The following is a 16,830-nucleotide window of genomic DNA, read 5'->3' as shown; positions in this document are numbered from 1 at the left end:
TGGGTTTCCTCCATATGTTTCTGCATTTGATTCTTTACTGCAAATGCTATTAATTCAGTGATTTCTTTTTAATTTCCAATCTGAGTTCCTCCATACCTTTCTGCAGTGGTTATTTCAGAAGCTCTTGATTCATTGATTTCAGCTGTGTGATTCCCAGTTTGTTCTGTGCTAGTGTCCTCTGCACTTGCTATGGATGGGCTTGGGGTCTGAGATTGCATTTTGCTCCTTCTCTTTGGCATTTTGTGTAGCACTGTCTTCTGACCTTTGTGGTAGAGCTTTGGTGCAGTTATAACATTAGCACCTACTGAAATTCAGGTGCAGATCTACAATGTTTGAATTTATCCTGCCATATCTGGCTTGGGTCTGGCTCCTGTGCTCAGCTGCTTTCTGCTGCCACCCTTGGGAGTGATCCTGTTGTGTCTCTCTGGCTAGATGTTCTGCTCCTGGATAGCTGGATAGCTTTGTCCCTACTCTCTCTGCAGGGATTGCAGCTGCAGGGTTTCACCTCAGGCCTGTATGCCAGGCCTGAGCTGAGTCTGGAGGGGACAAGGTGGAGTAGGGGGGAGAGGAAGCTCTCCCACACACTCACCATGCCTGGGCTAGGACTGGATCTGGAGTTCCCCAGAACACAGCAGAAATTCTCACTGGGCGGGGGTGGGGGGGAAGGTGCTGTGGTGTGGTGGGAGGTCCCAAGGGGGTGGAAGAGAGTCTCACCCATGCAGCGCCTGGGCTCAGACTGGCAGGTCCCAGTGTTGCAGGTAGCAGGAAACTCTCCCACACACTCACTGGGACTAGTATTTCTAAGAAATGACACTTTCCTTTTTGTATTCATCTGGCAATGCTTATTTATTCTTTTATGCCAATCTTCCCTTTTGGGGAGCTTTAAAAATGACTGTTTACTGATTGTCTTATTATAAAATAAATGGATAGCTGTGTCTCAAAACTCCTCTCCAAACTTAAGTATTCTAGGACAAAACAAATCAAAGAAACTAGCCAGACACTCAAAATATTATTTCATTATAAAATTCCTTAATGATGGAAGGAAACCACTTTTGTTGAATGTATACAAGCTTAAAAAGAAATACAGCCAGAGGTGCCTACATATCTTTTTAGAAGAGTGGAAATAACATTAATCAAAGTGAAACATCATCTTTCAGAAATTAAACACTGCATATCCAGAAAAGGGAAAATGAGGGAGGAAAGGGGTTTACAGGCAATCCAGTGACACTGTTGCATGCAAAGGAGAGGGACTGTGGAGGCCATTTAAAAACTAGAAAGGGTGCCTGCTTCTGAGTGCTGTCACATAAAGTACAGCAGATGACTTGTCCCTGACAACTCCTAGGACTCCATAACTTTCCTTAGAAAAATCCTTGAGAATCTGACCCACCACTCAAAAACAGAACCTCATGCTTATCAGTTCAAGCTCTCCCATGGTAATAGTTTCAAGCAAACTAGAAGACTAAATAGTCCCTGTGACCTCCTTCAGTTCAAAAATGATCACTTAATTGAACATATTATATAAGTGTTTGGAGGAGGAGAAATTATTTAAAAGATTTTCAAACACGACAGTGCTAGGAAGACATTTGGGTCCTGGAGATTCAGGCTCAAAGTGACAAATCTAAAAGGCAGCAAAGGTTGGAAAAACTTGCTAAAGCCAAACAGAAAAGTCAAAGATAAAATCTTAATTTGTTTATTGATGATTTTTACTATAATTTGAACAATCGCCAAAGAAAGGTCTCATAACTCTGACTTCTAAAGTCAGTTTATTGGTATAAGCATCCCTTTAAAGTAATAAGAGTTTGGGGCTAGGAAGATAGCTCAGTGGCATGAGTTCCTGCCTTGGCAAGCATGAAATCATGAGTTTGATTCCAAATATCAGGGTAAAAGGTTAAAAAAAAAAAAAAAAAACTACTGTAAAGTAATAGGAGTTTTAGGGTGGAACAGATAGCTCAGTGAACTAAAGCACCCACTTAGGCAGAGAGAGTGACTGGGGTTCTATCCTGGGCATGCCCTGCTGGCCCTGCCCCTGGGGTTCACTGAGACAGTGACTGAGACTGGTCATGGCAGCATGCACCTGTAATCCCAACGCTGGGGAGTCTGAAAACAGGAGGATTACTATGAGTCTGATCTGGGTAGTGAGACCCTGTAGAACCTGTACTTAATACATTAAAAATAAATAAATAACAAGTAATAGGAATTTTATAGATACAAGGGATCTGAAAGATACCAGGATGATTTTTTTTACAAGTTAATTTCTCTACCAGTTGTTTGCTTTATTTACAATAGATGACTACACTGTATTGCTATTACATTTCACGATAATGTGATTAGTTATAATCAGTTACCACTTAGCTCTGAGAGAGTCACAGTTCTCTAAGATTCAAAAGAATCAAAAATAAACAGTACTTGGCAAATTGTTTATATTGCATATTAGCTTTAGGATCGAATTGCAGTTGTATCCCTAACAAACATCCCTCGTACTCAAAATTATAAGCAGGCATGCAGCAGTTGTGTATTTGTCAATTTTATGTCTGGTTCTCATTCACTTCTCCTGCTCAGACTGTATAAGTACTCGCCAACCAACTGTGCCATTGGAGCTCCTAATAGTAGGCAGACTGTTGGCAGCCTTTGACCTTAAAGTGCATCAAAACTGAAAAGTGGTGGTCCTCAATCCTCAGTTCCAATAACAGTTCTTCAAGGATCATGTTCAGTACTTCTGCATCTGTTGCTTGAGTTGGCTCAAGCAACTACACTTTTCAGAAGCATCCTAGAGACATCTAAAAAGGGAATGGGACACCCTTTGGGAAATAGCAATACAGATAATTACAAGATTAGTCACTTACAGATAATGAAATTTGATTATATAACTCTCTCTTGGATCACTACACTCATCTTCATCTCTGCAGTCACTATTCCTGGAAGCTACCACCACCTCTTCCTGGACTTGACCATAATTTCCAATTTGATTCTCTGGCTTCTAGTCTTGACCTCTTCACTCCCTTATCCAGAAGATTTCCAGAAATATTTTATGTGCTACAAATTCAACCACATCACTTCCCTTAAAACCCTTCAGCGACTTTAATAGGTAAAGCGTTTCATTTTGGAAGATGAAAATATTTTATAATAGATAAGAATGATATTTGCACAACCTTGTGAATGCCACTGAATTATTCACTTGAAAGTGACTCAATGAATACTGTCTAAGTTTCTCCTCAATTTTTGACAAAGGAAAGCAACAGCTCTTCAGTAACTGTCCACTGCACTTAAGATAAAATCCAAAATCCGCAACAGGGTGTGGCAGGTCTGACACAATCAAATCCAAAGCTACTTCTCAGCAACCTCACTCACAGCTGCTGTTCACCCTTACTCTCTACTCTCCAGTAACACTGGTGATTTTTCAGTTTCCAAAAGCCAAGCTCTTCCTGGGCATCACACATGGGACTCCCCACCTGGATGACCCCAACCACTCTTCAGGTGTTCATTTACTAATTACTCTCCCATACAAGGCTCCCCTGATGACTGCATCCTCATTATGTCCTATCAGAGAAACATGGTTTTGTCCAAGTATGTATCACGAGTTCCAATTATACAATTATGTTTCTGTTTATTTATTTAATGTCCTTTCCAGAAAGCTGTGGATTCCTGGGAGGACAAAAATAATGATTATTTTGCTCACTGCTGTGTTTCTAGCACCTAGTGTGAACCTGGCACAATATATGCCTATCCACTTAGCACAATGAGCATCTCATATGCTTTTCCACAGAAATATTAAGTCTCAAATATAAACTATGCATCAGGCTATGTCACAATGTCATGTGTGATTTAAAATATACACATCCAAAATAATCTTTTGAAACTTAATGTGAAAAATCAGAAACTATTTAGTGTCAACTCAACACAATAAAAAGTGCCTCAACCAGTTCACAAAAAAAGTTTCTCTAACTCCCAAAGCCCCTGTCCTGCTTACTTGGTAGAACAAAGGCCCTAATGCTCAAGGAATTTTCACTTACAAATTCCCTCTTCATGCCATGCACACTTCTGAGCAATAAGCAAAGAAATAAGAGTGTGCATCTCCACAGAAAGATGCTACTGCAATAGGTAACAGATGAGACAAGAAGAATGCCATGAGAAACTAGCCACTCTCACAAAAGAACTACATTCTTAAAGAAAAGTGCAAAGGGTACTACCTGGAAGAAAGAAATCCTGAACTCAGTTCTGAGAGATAAAGAGAAAAAGGAAAAGAGAGGAGAAAGTGGCTTAAGGGCACGCATAATTGGTGTTCTGCTACTAAACAAACTGTTCTTCAGTGATTATAGGTGTGCAGGCGATTTATTATTTCCAATCTTGTGCCTGTCTTAACAGGAACCCTAATTTTTCCATGAATCTGAAGTGTGTCTTAATTACTTGCCTTGAAGTGTATGCCCATTTAAAATAAGCTTATTTCTTTTCCATTGTCAGCTCACCCGGAGCTGCCTAATCCACAGTTCTCCAGCCCAGCACCCACCACTTCTTATCATCACAGGAGAGCAGAAGCTAGCCAGTAGCCTTACAGGCAGATCCATCTGTTTGTAACTGTGTGCACCAGCCCACAAGACATTCCCAGCCCTGTGCCCACTGCAAGGCAGGAGGACACATTAACTAACCATGCCACTGGCTATTTTCAATACTAAAATTCTTCTTTCTCCAAAGCTTTAAAGTTTCCCAGATCCTAGATCTGTAAAGTTGGTGGCAAAATGCATGGCTGTTAATTTTAAGAATACTCCCATGTGTGCGGCGGTGCCTAGAGCAATGGCGGCGAACCTTTAGAGCACTGAATGATACAAACAGTCCACTGCAGCATGTGTGCCATAGGTTTGCCACCACTGGCCTAGAGAAAGTGTTCCTAGCAACTGAGGAAGGAGCACCTATGACTGGACAGCTCATGTGCCATTTAAAACAGCTCAGTTAAGGAGACAGCTAGTGCTAGTCTTTTTCTTAACAAAGGCTTTAACTCCCAACTCTGTGCTTAGCTTCTCCCTGGAGCAGATATAAAGCTATTACAGAACCAGCCTACAAGACTGCTGTCCTACAGGGAGAGGAACCTAAGCACTTGCTACACTACCTCTCATCACCTCTAAAAGTTCCAAGCTGCTCCACAAAGGCCCCTTTTTCAAGGCAGCCTAGCTTCACATCCTCTGTCATCCCTTCATGATGCACTTCACACTTGAAAAGGCCACTTTAATTCTGTTCCCCAAAGCACTCTTGTCAACATTCTTGCTGTTGTTTTTCTTATAGAACCACACACACTTCTATAAGAGATAAGGTAGAGGACTCTAATGAGGCATGTAAAAATATCCTGATGCAGAAAAGTGAAGTGCAGCAGAACTAAACCCTTAGGTAGCAAAGGTATGCCCTCTAAACCAAAGCACATTCAGGAAGGAGATAAAGATATTACACAGGGGCCAGGGAGATGGCTCAGTAGAATAAGTGCTTTCCTGGCAAGCGCAAGGGCCTGAGTTCAATCCCCAGTTCCACCAAAAACAAAATAAATAAAGATATTACACAGAGATGAAGTCACTAAGAACTACTGACAGAAAATAAGACAGGAAAGGTTAGCAAATGAAGAGTTGAAAGAATAATAAAGACATTTGAAGTAGATAGCCAAAATGACAAATACATTTGATAAAACAACTCTAGGGCTTGGAAAACCAGAGACTAGGAGTGGACAAAGAGTCAGTAAAGGGATAGAGATGCCTGGAGGAATGGGGAGAAATATAAATGTGGGTGTACCAGGTTTGTATAATATCCATGCTTTGGGGAAGTGGGGAATGTCTAACTAGAAAAATATAAATCTCTTCCAGATTTTCCCTGAAGAAATTTAATAGAGAATTGTTTAGTTAATTGGTGGATGCCCAGAAAGCCCAATATCAGATAGCCTGAGATTATTAGCAAGAGCTGGAAGCAGTCACCTCCCTTAGGCTGAAGAGACAACAGGAGGAGGTAAGGTTCGTGGAGTCCTGAGGCAAGGTCACTAGCACACAGCTAAAACCAAGTGTGAGCTATGCTACAGAGGAGAAATTTCTGCCGCCCAGGATACTGACCACAGTAAGGGCAGAGAAAATAATACTATGCTTTGTCCTGCTTCCTGCTTTCCCCACCAGCGCCTGGCATCAGCTGAATAAAACAATTCAACTAACTCAAACCCAGACAAGCACCCTGTAGGAATGAGTTCCTCAGTACAGACAGGAGGAGAGAAGGACAACGATGGTACATCACTAACGGGAGGACAGAAATGCCAGTCCAAGGAAGAGGGGCCATACTGAGCTTTCCTGAGTAAGCTGCTCTAACAAAACCCATACTCTAAAATTCTGTATTTGCCATATAATAGTCCTAAGGAAGTAAACAAAGTGAAAGCTCTGCCCTAAGTAATAACCTACAGCTCTAGTTTGGATCTGCATCATACTGGTTCTAACTTCATCAAATGGATTAACCCATTGATGAGATCATAATTTGATGGCATTGGGAAGTGATTATAGAAGGCAGGAATGTACTTCATGAAGGATATTAATCCATTGATGAGATCATAATTTGATGGCATGACTGAGTGGTGATTACAGGAGACAGGACCTGGCTGAAAGGAACGAATCAGAGTCTTCATGCTGGGGACCATATCTGGTCCCTATCTCCTTGTTCTCTGGCTCCCTTTCCCTCTGCTTCCTGGATGCTGAGCTGAGCTCTCCTCTGCTTCTATGCCATGATGTTTCTGCCTTGGATTGGTCAATCATGGACTAAAACCTCCGAAGGCATGAGCCAAAACAAAACCTTACTTCTTGTAAGTTGTTCTTCTCACCCACTGACCTACCTGTCATGTTCAGCTGGCTTCTGATGCTGCTCAGCAGAATCCTAGAATTGGAAGGGGACTCCAAAATTTATTCTATATTATCCTTTTATCAATTACAATTAAGCCAGAGATAGACAAAATAGGTGATTTTTAAAAAATTCTAGAGTGAAAACTTCTCTGACTTCTCTTTATAAGCATAAATATTACACATAAATAAATTCATGCAAACAAAAAAACAAATGAGTGCAAATTAAACAAAAAACTCAATATGAATGCTGGATTGTATTAATGACTATATCCTGGTTATACTATTGCATTACAGTTTTCTAAGAGGCTGTCTTTGTGGGACCTAGGTATAGGGCATTGTTTTATTTACTTTCTCAGTGTTAAGACAAAATATCAAATATCTACAAGTTAAAGAAGAAAAGATTTTTTTTAAAAAAAGAGAATAAAAATAGTAAAAAAAAAAAAAATCAGGGTGAGGTACTTTAGTTCATAGTTTGTAGACGTTTCAATCTATTGTCAGCTGGCCCCAAGGTAGAGGCCTGGCAGAGGAGGCCTGCTCATGGCATGACAGCTGGAAGCAGAAAGCCGCCAAGGGGGGAGTGCTAACCCAGTATCAGACACACACACTTTGGTCCAGTATCACCTTCCAAACGCCCTGCTGATAAGGGTATGAGGCTTTGGGCAACAACAAGCTATAAGTGACACTAGGATTACAGGATCTCTGTATCATTTCTTACAAATGCAAGTGAATCCTCAATTATCTCAAAATGAAAAGTATCTTTAAAAATATCATACACAAGTTCACAATATCCTACATTAACAACAGCTGTTCCTTTTCACTGTTTCATCCTTAGTGACCTAGCCTCTCTTACACACACATGCTCAGCATTTTCTCCGTCATGACTCTTTGTTCTCCCTGTTAATCAAAGCTCAGAAAGCTCTTTGCTGACCTATTCTATAACTTCTCCTAATTTGATCGTTTTGTCATTGACTCAATGCTACTTTTACAAAAATGTGATGGCTTCAGATTGTTCTTGTTTCATTATTCAGCCTTCACATTTCTGACGACAGACAGCGCCAGAATATTAGTATTCATTCTAGTTGTAATTAGAAGGCTGCCTTATCTTATTTCATATCATCTAACAAGCTTTAACTTGCTCATTTTGTAATCAAGCTTTTAATTCAAAACAGCTCTCTTTATGGATTTATGCTTTCTTTCTCCTACTCTCTGTACTCCTTGATCTTCTTTGGGAGCTGGTGGCCTAAGAACTGGCAGGAGAAATTGCAGCCGAAAGCCTGGCATTATGACAGAACAAGGGAAAAAAGAAACCAGCCCTGCCCCCAGCTACCACTCATTCACTTAGCTAAAATATAGGCTATCAGAGCGGCAGGGAAAACAATAGATATAAGTGCACAGTGAGTCATGCTAGGTCTTCCAGAAACTGATGGTGGATGAAAATCACTTCTTGGCCACAAGCAAAGGAAAAAAATCACTATTCATAACAAAATGGACATGCAATACAGATCTCTCTGCAACTCTCCTCTACATCTTCACAAATCCTTCCTATAAAATACGACTTTCTTCCTCTAATAATCTAATGGTGAATTATTTATGTTCCTCAATTTATCTTTACTTCTTGTCTTATTTATGCCCTGAGTTATACAACCTAAGTCTAGGAAGCCAAACTAAGACCACAGGCAGGACAGAGGATTCCTAGCCATGTGCAGCTTCCAAGTCTGAAGAAGAGAGCATGGCAATGGGGCATGGTGGAGGATTGAAATTTCTTCTAGGGAGTGGCTGTGAGCCATCTAACCATATATCCCTGGCATTTATGTTATGCCAATTTTTTTAGATATAGCTTTCTACCAAAATCCATCCTGAATTCCTTCCTGCATCTGTATCTCCAAGGTTACCACCTTATTGTAAGTGCTTATACTTGTCTGCAGGGCTGTCTCCATGCTTCCAATTCTTCCTCCATCAATCTGTTCTTCACACATCTGCCACAGCGATTTTCTAAACTCCAAGTCTAAAGAGCAATGCTCCTTCTAAGTAGCTTTAAGTAGTTCTCTATCATGTGAGACGAGTCTCCCAAATTTACTTCATTACTAAAAAAATAAAAAGCAATCTCTCCTTATTCATATTAAATTCTCCAGAAGCAGATCAGGCAACAGAATTTGAGCTTGTCATTTAAGAGGCAATCCTAGGAAGTCCTGGTTAAGAAAGAGCCACTAAGGCTCACGTTGCTTAACAGCATGCCCCAGTGTTACGGAGCCTGTTTTACCAGGGGACTCTGAGATATGGTATAGAATGTGCACCAGGATTCAAAGGCCAGGAATCCTAGGATATTCCAGAGCTCTCTTCTGTCATGGCTGAGGTAAACTGCTAAAGCGGTGCTTTATTACCAGCATACCCCAGGGATGAGGTATAAAGCACTTGGGTGCAGAATAGGAGATACTTACACAGAAATAGTAGATATATACTGTAGAATGAAGTGTCAGGATCTATGAATATAGGGTATATGGTCTATATATAGACTCCACTAGGCTATATCCCTCAAGTATATCATAAAACAGGACTTAAATGAGATCTACAAATCAGTGTTTGACAAGTACTTCTTGGGATTCCTATTAAAAGAGAACCTGAAAATAGCTGACCAGTCTCATTAAATTTGAAACCTCTCGTGCACCTTTTCCATGTCCTCCATGGTCTGTTTCCTGCCTTGTGCTCCAGGCCAACTGATCCTATGCATGGTCACCTGTCTAACTATACTGAATTTGTACACTTTGCTGTAAGCTATATATTGTCTTGCATAAGTTGGCACCATGTTTTAAGATTCTTCATTATCTTCAAAGTGAAATACAGTACCATTTATATATTAAATGCTCAATGTTTCTTGATGAAAGAATCTCAAAAATATTTAAATGGTATTGGAAGGTTCCATAAATAAAGTAATGCCCCGATCTAATAAAATAGTAGGTATAATTTCACTATTAGATTAAACAAACATATATTATGTATTTAACATATGCAAGGGACTCAGGAATTCCTCCAGAAAAGTATAAGTTAAATATCCCTTATCAAAAATGCTGGGGACCAAAAGTGTAGTGAATTTCAGATTTTAAAATATTTGTCTCATACACATGAGACAATTTAGAGATGAGACCCAAGTCTGAACATAAAACTCATTTATGTTTTATATAAACCTTTCACAATAAGTTCAGGCATGGATATTTTCACTTGCAACATCAAGTTGTTACTCAAAAAGTGTCAGATTTGGGGTTTTGCATGTTTAGATTCAGAATGCCCACCCTGTACTTTAATCCTTTATCAACTTGCATTTTAATAAAGAATTGCTGTTTTACAAACATGAAAGAAACTCTACAAAGAAAATAAACACTTAGCCCAGCAAATGGTAGAAAGATAGAGGTAAAAGGAATTGAATCCTACTTTATGATCTTCTATGATTATCTGCAAAGATACTACCACTCTCCACTTGTCTTACATCAATGCAGCAAGATAAAGAAAAAGGTCCCATTTCAGCAGTAACAAGCACTAGGATTAAGACATTGTTCAACAGGCCAAATTTGGCATGTGGTATCTGGATGGTAACTTCACGCTCTATTCTTTATTTTTATATTTTTGGTACCAGAGTTCAAACTCAGGACCTTGCACTTGCCAGCCAAGTGCTAAATCCCCAAGGTCTGGCTATATTCTTTAAGAACCCAATAATTTCTAAGGCTTTCTAGAAGCTCAAGGTGTCCTCCTGAAAATGAGATCAAAGAAGAAGCTCTCACCACCTCAAGTCCTTAAGACCCCATGCAAGGCTTTTCTCCCTTCTCCTTGGGATGTTAACCACAACACTGTGGCTATATTCCAAGCCAGATAATTACATCGGGGCTAGCAGACTTCACCCTCCAGCACCAACTAAATAAAGCATGCTTCAGACTTGCTGCCATAACCTTTGCTATGCAGCTGTGGGCTATTAAAGATCTGTTCTATACTTGGGATGGCAGTAGTTGTAAAAAATCAATAGCCCTGTGTAACTTTCTATACTGACAAGAAGTTTACACTGAAATTTCACTGGCTTAGTTATTATTTTGACTTTTCTATACAAAAGCAATTACAAAACTACACTAATTTCTTCTCCATCTCTAAACTTTTACTTTTCACATAGGTTAAGACTAAAATGTTTACATCTGTCCATATAGAAAAAGGAAAAGTACAATTCTACAAAAATATATGTTATCTATGTCATGTTCTGCTGCAGGAACTGGACACAGTTCTAGCTTCGATGGGCTGGTTATACTACCAGCATAAATGTAAAAATTGTTCAAAATAAATAAATTTATTTTTCTATGTTACTGCATTTCTAAAAATCTGTATATATTGTCTTTAAAATACTACCACACACAGATCTCCCAATTTAATACTATTTTTATCCACTCTTAAAATAAGAGTGCATAGGACATTAGATTCTGTGTCTATTGTGTGTGCACAGAAGTCAATGTCTAAGAATGAGAAAAATATGCTTTCTTGGCCAGTTTGGAAGTAGCAAATGGGATCTTATATGCTTACTAGTCCACTTATTTTTAGAAATCATCCTATTTGGGTAGGTGAGAGTTTAGAGGTTATAACAGCAGAAGCTGACATAAGGAAATTGAAAATATAATCATTTCTTGTTTCAAGTTTCTCTTTATAAAAAAAAATCAGGTCTAGCAACATTCCATCATAAGGATGAGAATGGCAAGAAAAGTGTAAGCATTGTGTGTGTACATGCATGTATATACACGCACATGCACACACACACACACACACACACACACACATTATCATGTATAGGAACATAGAAAGGGAAGGCAACTAAATTTCATGATTCCAGTTAATAAGATCAATGTATGAGCTATTCAATATTTAGTATTACATTACATATAGAAAAAAATTTTAAATAATTTTAAAATGTAGATTATTCTCAGAGACTCCAAAACAAGTACTTGTCCTACATAAACAACACCCTGACAGTGGCAAATAGTTCATGCCTTTGCTTTTTTGAAGTCAGTGAAGTTCATTTGAAATCTATTAATTATTCTGTTTGAAAATCCTCCTAGCTAGAGCAAGTTAATAGCAGGCTTCTAAAACTTGGTTAAACATGCTGAAAATCAACTTACACCCCTATGAATTTGCTAAAGTGTATCATTTCTGGTGAAAATGACTCTTCAGTGGTGCTTAATATGTTACTGCTCTGTTTCTACAATCAATTGGCCACATATATTTCTACTTTAGTTTGTTGTATCAAGTTACATACTTTCATCATAAATAATAAGCAATGAAATATAGATTCTTTAAAATAACATATGGAATCTCAAAATGTGTCATATTGTACATGCAATATATTTCCTAAGTTTAGAAGAAAGGCCTAAATTATGCAAATGTGATCTAAGTTTGCTACCCAATAGTCCATTCCTTGCCATTTCAAAAGAAACAACTGCACGACTGCCTCTCTCAGAGACAGATGACTCACTTCCACTAATAGCAATCAGGTGGCACCTCTGGAATAATGGCTGTTAAAAACCTGAAATGAATATTATGCAGTAACAGAATCCATCTCACCTACTTTAAGGAGCACAGGTCAGTGCTTTAGCAGTAACATACGTCTTGTTGCAGAATAGAAGATTATAATTAGTGATTCATTAATTACCTGCATCATTTAAACTCTTGCAGGCAGGCAAACTGGACAACACAAACTTCAGTGTCACCCCTATTAAAAAGTCACATACAGAAAGAGATTATTCACAAGTCCAAAGCTCAAAGCAACTGCCAAACCAAGGGACTGTGTAGTTTGGGGAAAGAGGTGGGAGTAATGTAGCTTTTAGAGAATGAAAGCAGAATATATTGTATACAGTGTAGCTAAAAGCACAATCCAGCCTAGTGTGTCACTAAGTATCCCTATTGTTATCGTAGTAACATATTTCATGTAAAAAGGAAAAGAAAAAGAAGAAAGAAAGAATGATTCGGCGGGAAATGACCAAGTGTTCCCAAGGGGGAGACATACTGAAACAGGTTCTATCACCAGAATTAAGTCACATCATCTCACTAGGCCTCAGTGTGCCTTAAAATTAAAGGGTTCTGCAAAAGCATCAGCCTCTACTTTCCTTTTAGCAGTAAAAGCATGCCATCTATTTAAATATCACAGACAACTCAAGTTTTGTAATGCATTAAGAGCATCTGATGACAGCAGCAAATGTGCTTACGATGTTTAATGACTATACAGGGAAGAATGAGAAGCACCTAAACAATCCTCCCAATTTTGCATGTTTTCATTTTATAATAAATAGGCTGAGGAGGGCAACTGCAATTAGATGCTTCATTTAATCCCACAATAACAATATAATTCATATATATATATATATATATATATATATACACACATATATAAACATTCAAAAATAGCTTCACCTTAGTGAAATAAACTTGGATCTGTCTCATATGGAGGGCTGCAATGTCTGAGCTACAGTATGAGTATCAGGATGTGGAAGCAGCTGTCACTGCTTTGTTTTTTTCATTCACAGTAGGTGGTTGCCAGGCAACAAAACACTATTGTCTGTTTCCATGATCTATTGGCCAATTCTACTGGTGATAATGCTTTTTACAGTTTAAAACAGGGCCACCTTTTGGACAAGAAGGAATGAACAAATATTCCAAGGATGACAATAACATATATATTAATACAATGAGTGTACCCTAAAATTATGAGCACATATAACTGTTCATATAAATTCATTTTTATGCATATGCATATTCCTCTTCTATCTTTACAAACTCATCTAAATTTGGTAGGCCCACAACTGGAATCTAAATCCCTGACAGCAAATCAAAGTATGAACTAGGGAAATGAAAACATGGTAAGAATTATTTTCTCAACAATAGCATTAATGTTCAATTTTTCAGATGTATAAAATCCCATTTGAACATGAAGTCCTCCAGTCAGAAAACCAACCCATAATAATAAATGGAAAGTCTTTCATATCTACTTTGGAATCATCTAACACTAAATATGTTATTTTACTTAACATCATATGCTACTAATCCATACAATGGTAATTCAAATAGTGCTGCTATTTTCATCTAAGAATCTTAAATTTTATTCTTCTTAGAAATAATTGAATTGTTCTCCCTGGAATAGTCTCATGTGATTCTCCACTTTAGTATGAATCCCTGAGGGACAACAATCATGCTGTTACTCTTGCATATTTAACTAGCTTACAAATAAAAAAAAATACAGTGTACTCAATGTAAGTTGTCAACATTAACTTGTATGGGATGTTGTTTGTTTTGTGTTGACAAGGCTTCTAAAGAACTATAATATTTTTAGATGTACAGACCAACATCAAAATACCTGAAAAAAACTAATACCTGAAAATGCTAGAGGCAATCACTGTTTGAAATGAACAGAAATCGCTATCAATAAAATGCTTTGCTGCAAAGGCCCTAAATAGTGCCAGAACAATCTTGAGATTTTACCAAATCCTCATCTGTCTTCTCTCACAATATTTCAAAAGCACTTTAACTTAACTATTTAATGCAATCCTCTGGAGAGGCCTTTCACTTTGTGAAATTCATTACCATTTGAAAATCTGTATAGTACAAGAAAGTGGAATAATCAATATACATTACATAGATAGATGTTATTACTATAAAGTTGCTTTCAAAAGTTCAGCGTCAGCAAAACAAAAGCAGACTATGCTAAGCGAACAAAGTACTAGTCAAAATGACCACTTTCCAGACACAGCCTTATATTTCCCCTTCACTTCTCGCCCTCTAAATGAACCATATCTTTTTTTCCTCAGTTTCTCTGGGTCGCTCACTTGTGCATCTCTTGTAGGAATTACTTTCCTTTCCCCCTTCACCCTCTTCAGATCCCTTGAGCACCTTCAATTACTTTCTTCAAACTACCAGACCCGCCCCAATCTGTAGCCTGGTTTTCAGTGAACCTTTCTCTGTGCATTTGTTTCTCTTACTCACGTACTTTTGCTTTTAAAAGGTACTACCATCGAAGAATATAATTTTAATGTAAAAGACAGGGCTACAAACTGGTTTTTACAAACGGTATAACAGCTCAACGACTGAGGATGAGAGAGCAAAGAGAAGAACAAAGTACATTTAAGGGCAGAAGGGTGTTCAAGCTGCGACACACACTGGAACGCGGGGATCCTACAGACCCGAGTCTCGCCCACCTGTCGACCCCATTTCCCCAATGTGCGCGCCGCGGGATGAGAACCACAACACTCCAGAACCACCCACCTCCAGAAGGAGGCGCGGTTACACCTTCAGCCAATCACGGCCCGCGATCCCCGGTCCAACCTATGGGGTGGCCATGGCCGTGCAAGGGGAGGACGTGGGGTGCTCAGGGAGGGGCCGCGTCCGTGGGAGGCGCGCACGTGTCCAGAGAGGCGGGTAACCCGCGGGCATCCAGCTGCCGGGGCGCGGGCTCTCTCCGCCGACGGCGCCGGGTCCAACTGCCTACCTAGTGCCTCCTTTGCCTCGGGCTGGGCCGGGCAGCGTGCGCTCCCGCCGAGAAGCCCAGTCCGGGGTGTCGAGTTCCCCGTGCGAGGGGGCCGCCACAAATAACAATAGTACCTAGAGCGGCACGGGCAGGGCGAAAGTTTCCGGCCCGCACCAGAGCGGAGTCCTCCAAGGCAGGAGGAGACGGGAGGCTGGGAGGAAGGGTGACACTCTGAGGGTAGAGGGCGGCGAGAGGGAGCGCCAGCCGGACGGGGTCCCGGGCGGTGCCGGGGGCGGCGAGCGCCGGGGCGCGCTGTCCAAGGTGTAGGGGAGGAGGCTGGCGGCGCCAAGCCCAAGCCCACACTGGCTGGCGACCGGGGGACCGCTGTCTGGGGCGCCGGCAGCCCCGGCTCGTAAAAGTGATGGAGCTCGAGCGGGGTTCGGCGGGGAAGGGCGCGTGGACTCCAGCGAAGCCCCGCGCCCTCGCACGGCTCCCGGCCAGCCTCACCTCCAGCTCCCCTCCCCTCCCCCTCGCCCACTCCCCTCGCAGCCCTGGTCCCGGGCCCGCGGCGGGGTCGCACCGAGGAACCGCGGCCCGGAGCCCGGACGCCCCCAGGATGCTGCGGGCCGCGGACCCGCTTACCTGGGGCCGCGGCGCGGGGAGCGGAGGCGCCCGCCGCGCGGAGTCGGACGCCGGGCGCGGCGCAGCTCCTCCTAGCCTAGGCGTCCTCCTCCTCCGCTTCTCCCCGACTTTGTCCCGGGCTCGAAGCTGCCAGAGAGGGGCCGGGCTGCAGCCGCCGTGCCGCCGCCGCCGCCGCCGCCGCCGCAGACAGAGGACGCCCCGTGGCGGCTGGAAGCCTGTGTGAGTAGCGGCGCCCGGGAGAGCGGATCTGCTCGGGAGCGCCGGAGACTCCGCGGCTGGCGCGCGAGCGTGCGCACGCGCCGGCGAGAGTAAGCGTGTGTGCGCGCGCGCCCGCGGGGTGGGGGAGTCGCGATGGGAGGGGGCGAGAGGCTGAGGGATGCTTTTAGGGACCGAGGCAAAATTCCCCCCTGCCGGAAACCCGTAAAACCGGGAAAAGAGGCTCGAACGCCCGTCTCGCCTCGAGGAGTTAGTAGCTCGCCGGGTGGCGCTGCCTTTGCTCCGGGTCCGAACCTCGATGAGCCGAGCCCAGCTCGCAGCCACCGATGCGACACAAGGGGCGCCTGCGGCTCTCGTTGGCGCTCTCGCCTCCAGAAGGAGCTGAGGCCACTCACTGGGTACGCCGTCGGTGCGGACTTCTGCGCTGGGCTCAGAGGGCCAGAGATGGGGGAAACCCCACAGTTGCCATGGCGACCTTGCAGGCGCTGGTCTAGCTGAGGGTCTGAGCCGGGAACCCAGGCGCCCTTGGCCGATTCCAGGCTGGAGGCGGCGTATGCGAGGGCTGCGAACAGAATCTGGCCAAGTGCAACCTACAGTCTGGCCTGAGTAAAGGGTATGGGCTGGGGTGCCGCGGGTGGCTGGGCC

At 42.0% G+C, this 16,830-nt stretch overlaps 1 protein-coding gene across 4 annotated transcripts in view; it reads right to left on the bottom strand.

The window, feature by feature from the left end:
- The window catches only part of Enox1 (ecto-NOX disulfide-thiol exchanger 1), a 661,835-nt gene extending 645,606 nt beyond the window's left edge, over positions 1–16,229 (bottom strand). For all 4 annotated transcript variants that reach the window (XM_023700180.1, XM_023700182.1, XM_023700181.1 and 1 more), the window contains exon 1: positions 15,970–16,229. The gene's annotated coding sequence lies outside the window, so the exon portion shown is untranslated. The remainder of the gene's footprint in view (positions 1–15,969) is intronic.
- Between the last annotated feature and the right edge of the window lie 601 nt (positions 16,230–16,830).

Source organism: Octodon degus, unplaced genomic scaffold (assembly GCF_000260255.1).
Source record: "Octodon degus isolate 3935 unplaced genomic scaffold, OctDeg1.0 scaffold00122, whole genome shotgun sequence".
Classification (NCBI taxonomy): domain Eukaryota; kingdom Metazoa; phylum Chordata; class Mammalia; order Rodentia; family Octodontidae; genus Octodon; species Octodon degus.
The sequence above is the reverse complement of the archived record's forward strand: the minus strand, read 5'-3'. Positions and strand labels throughout refer to the sequence as shown.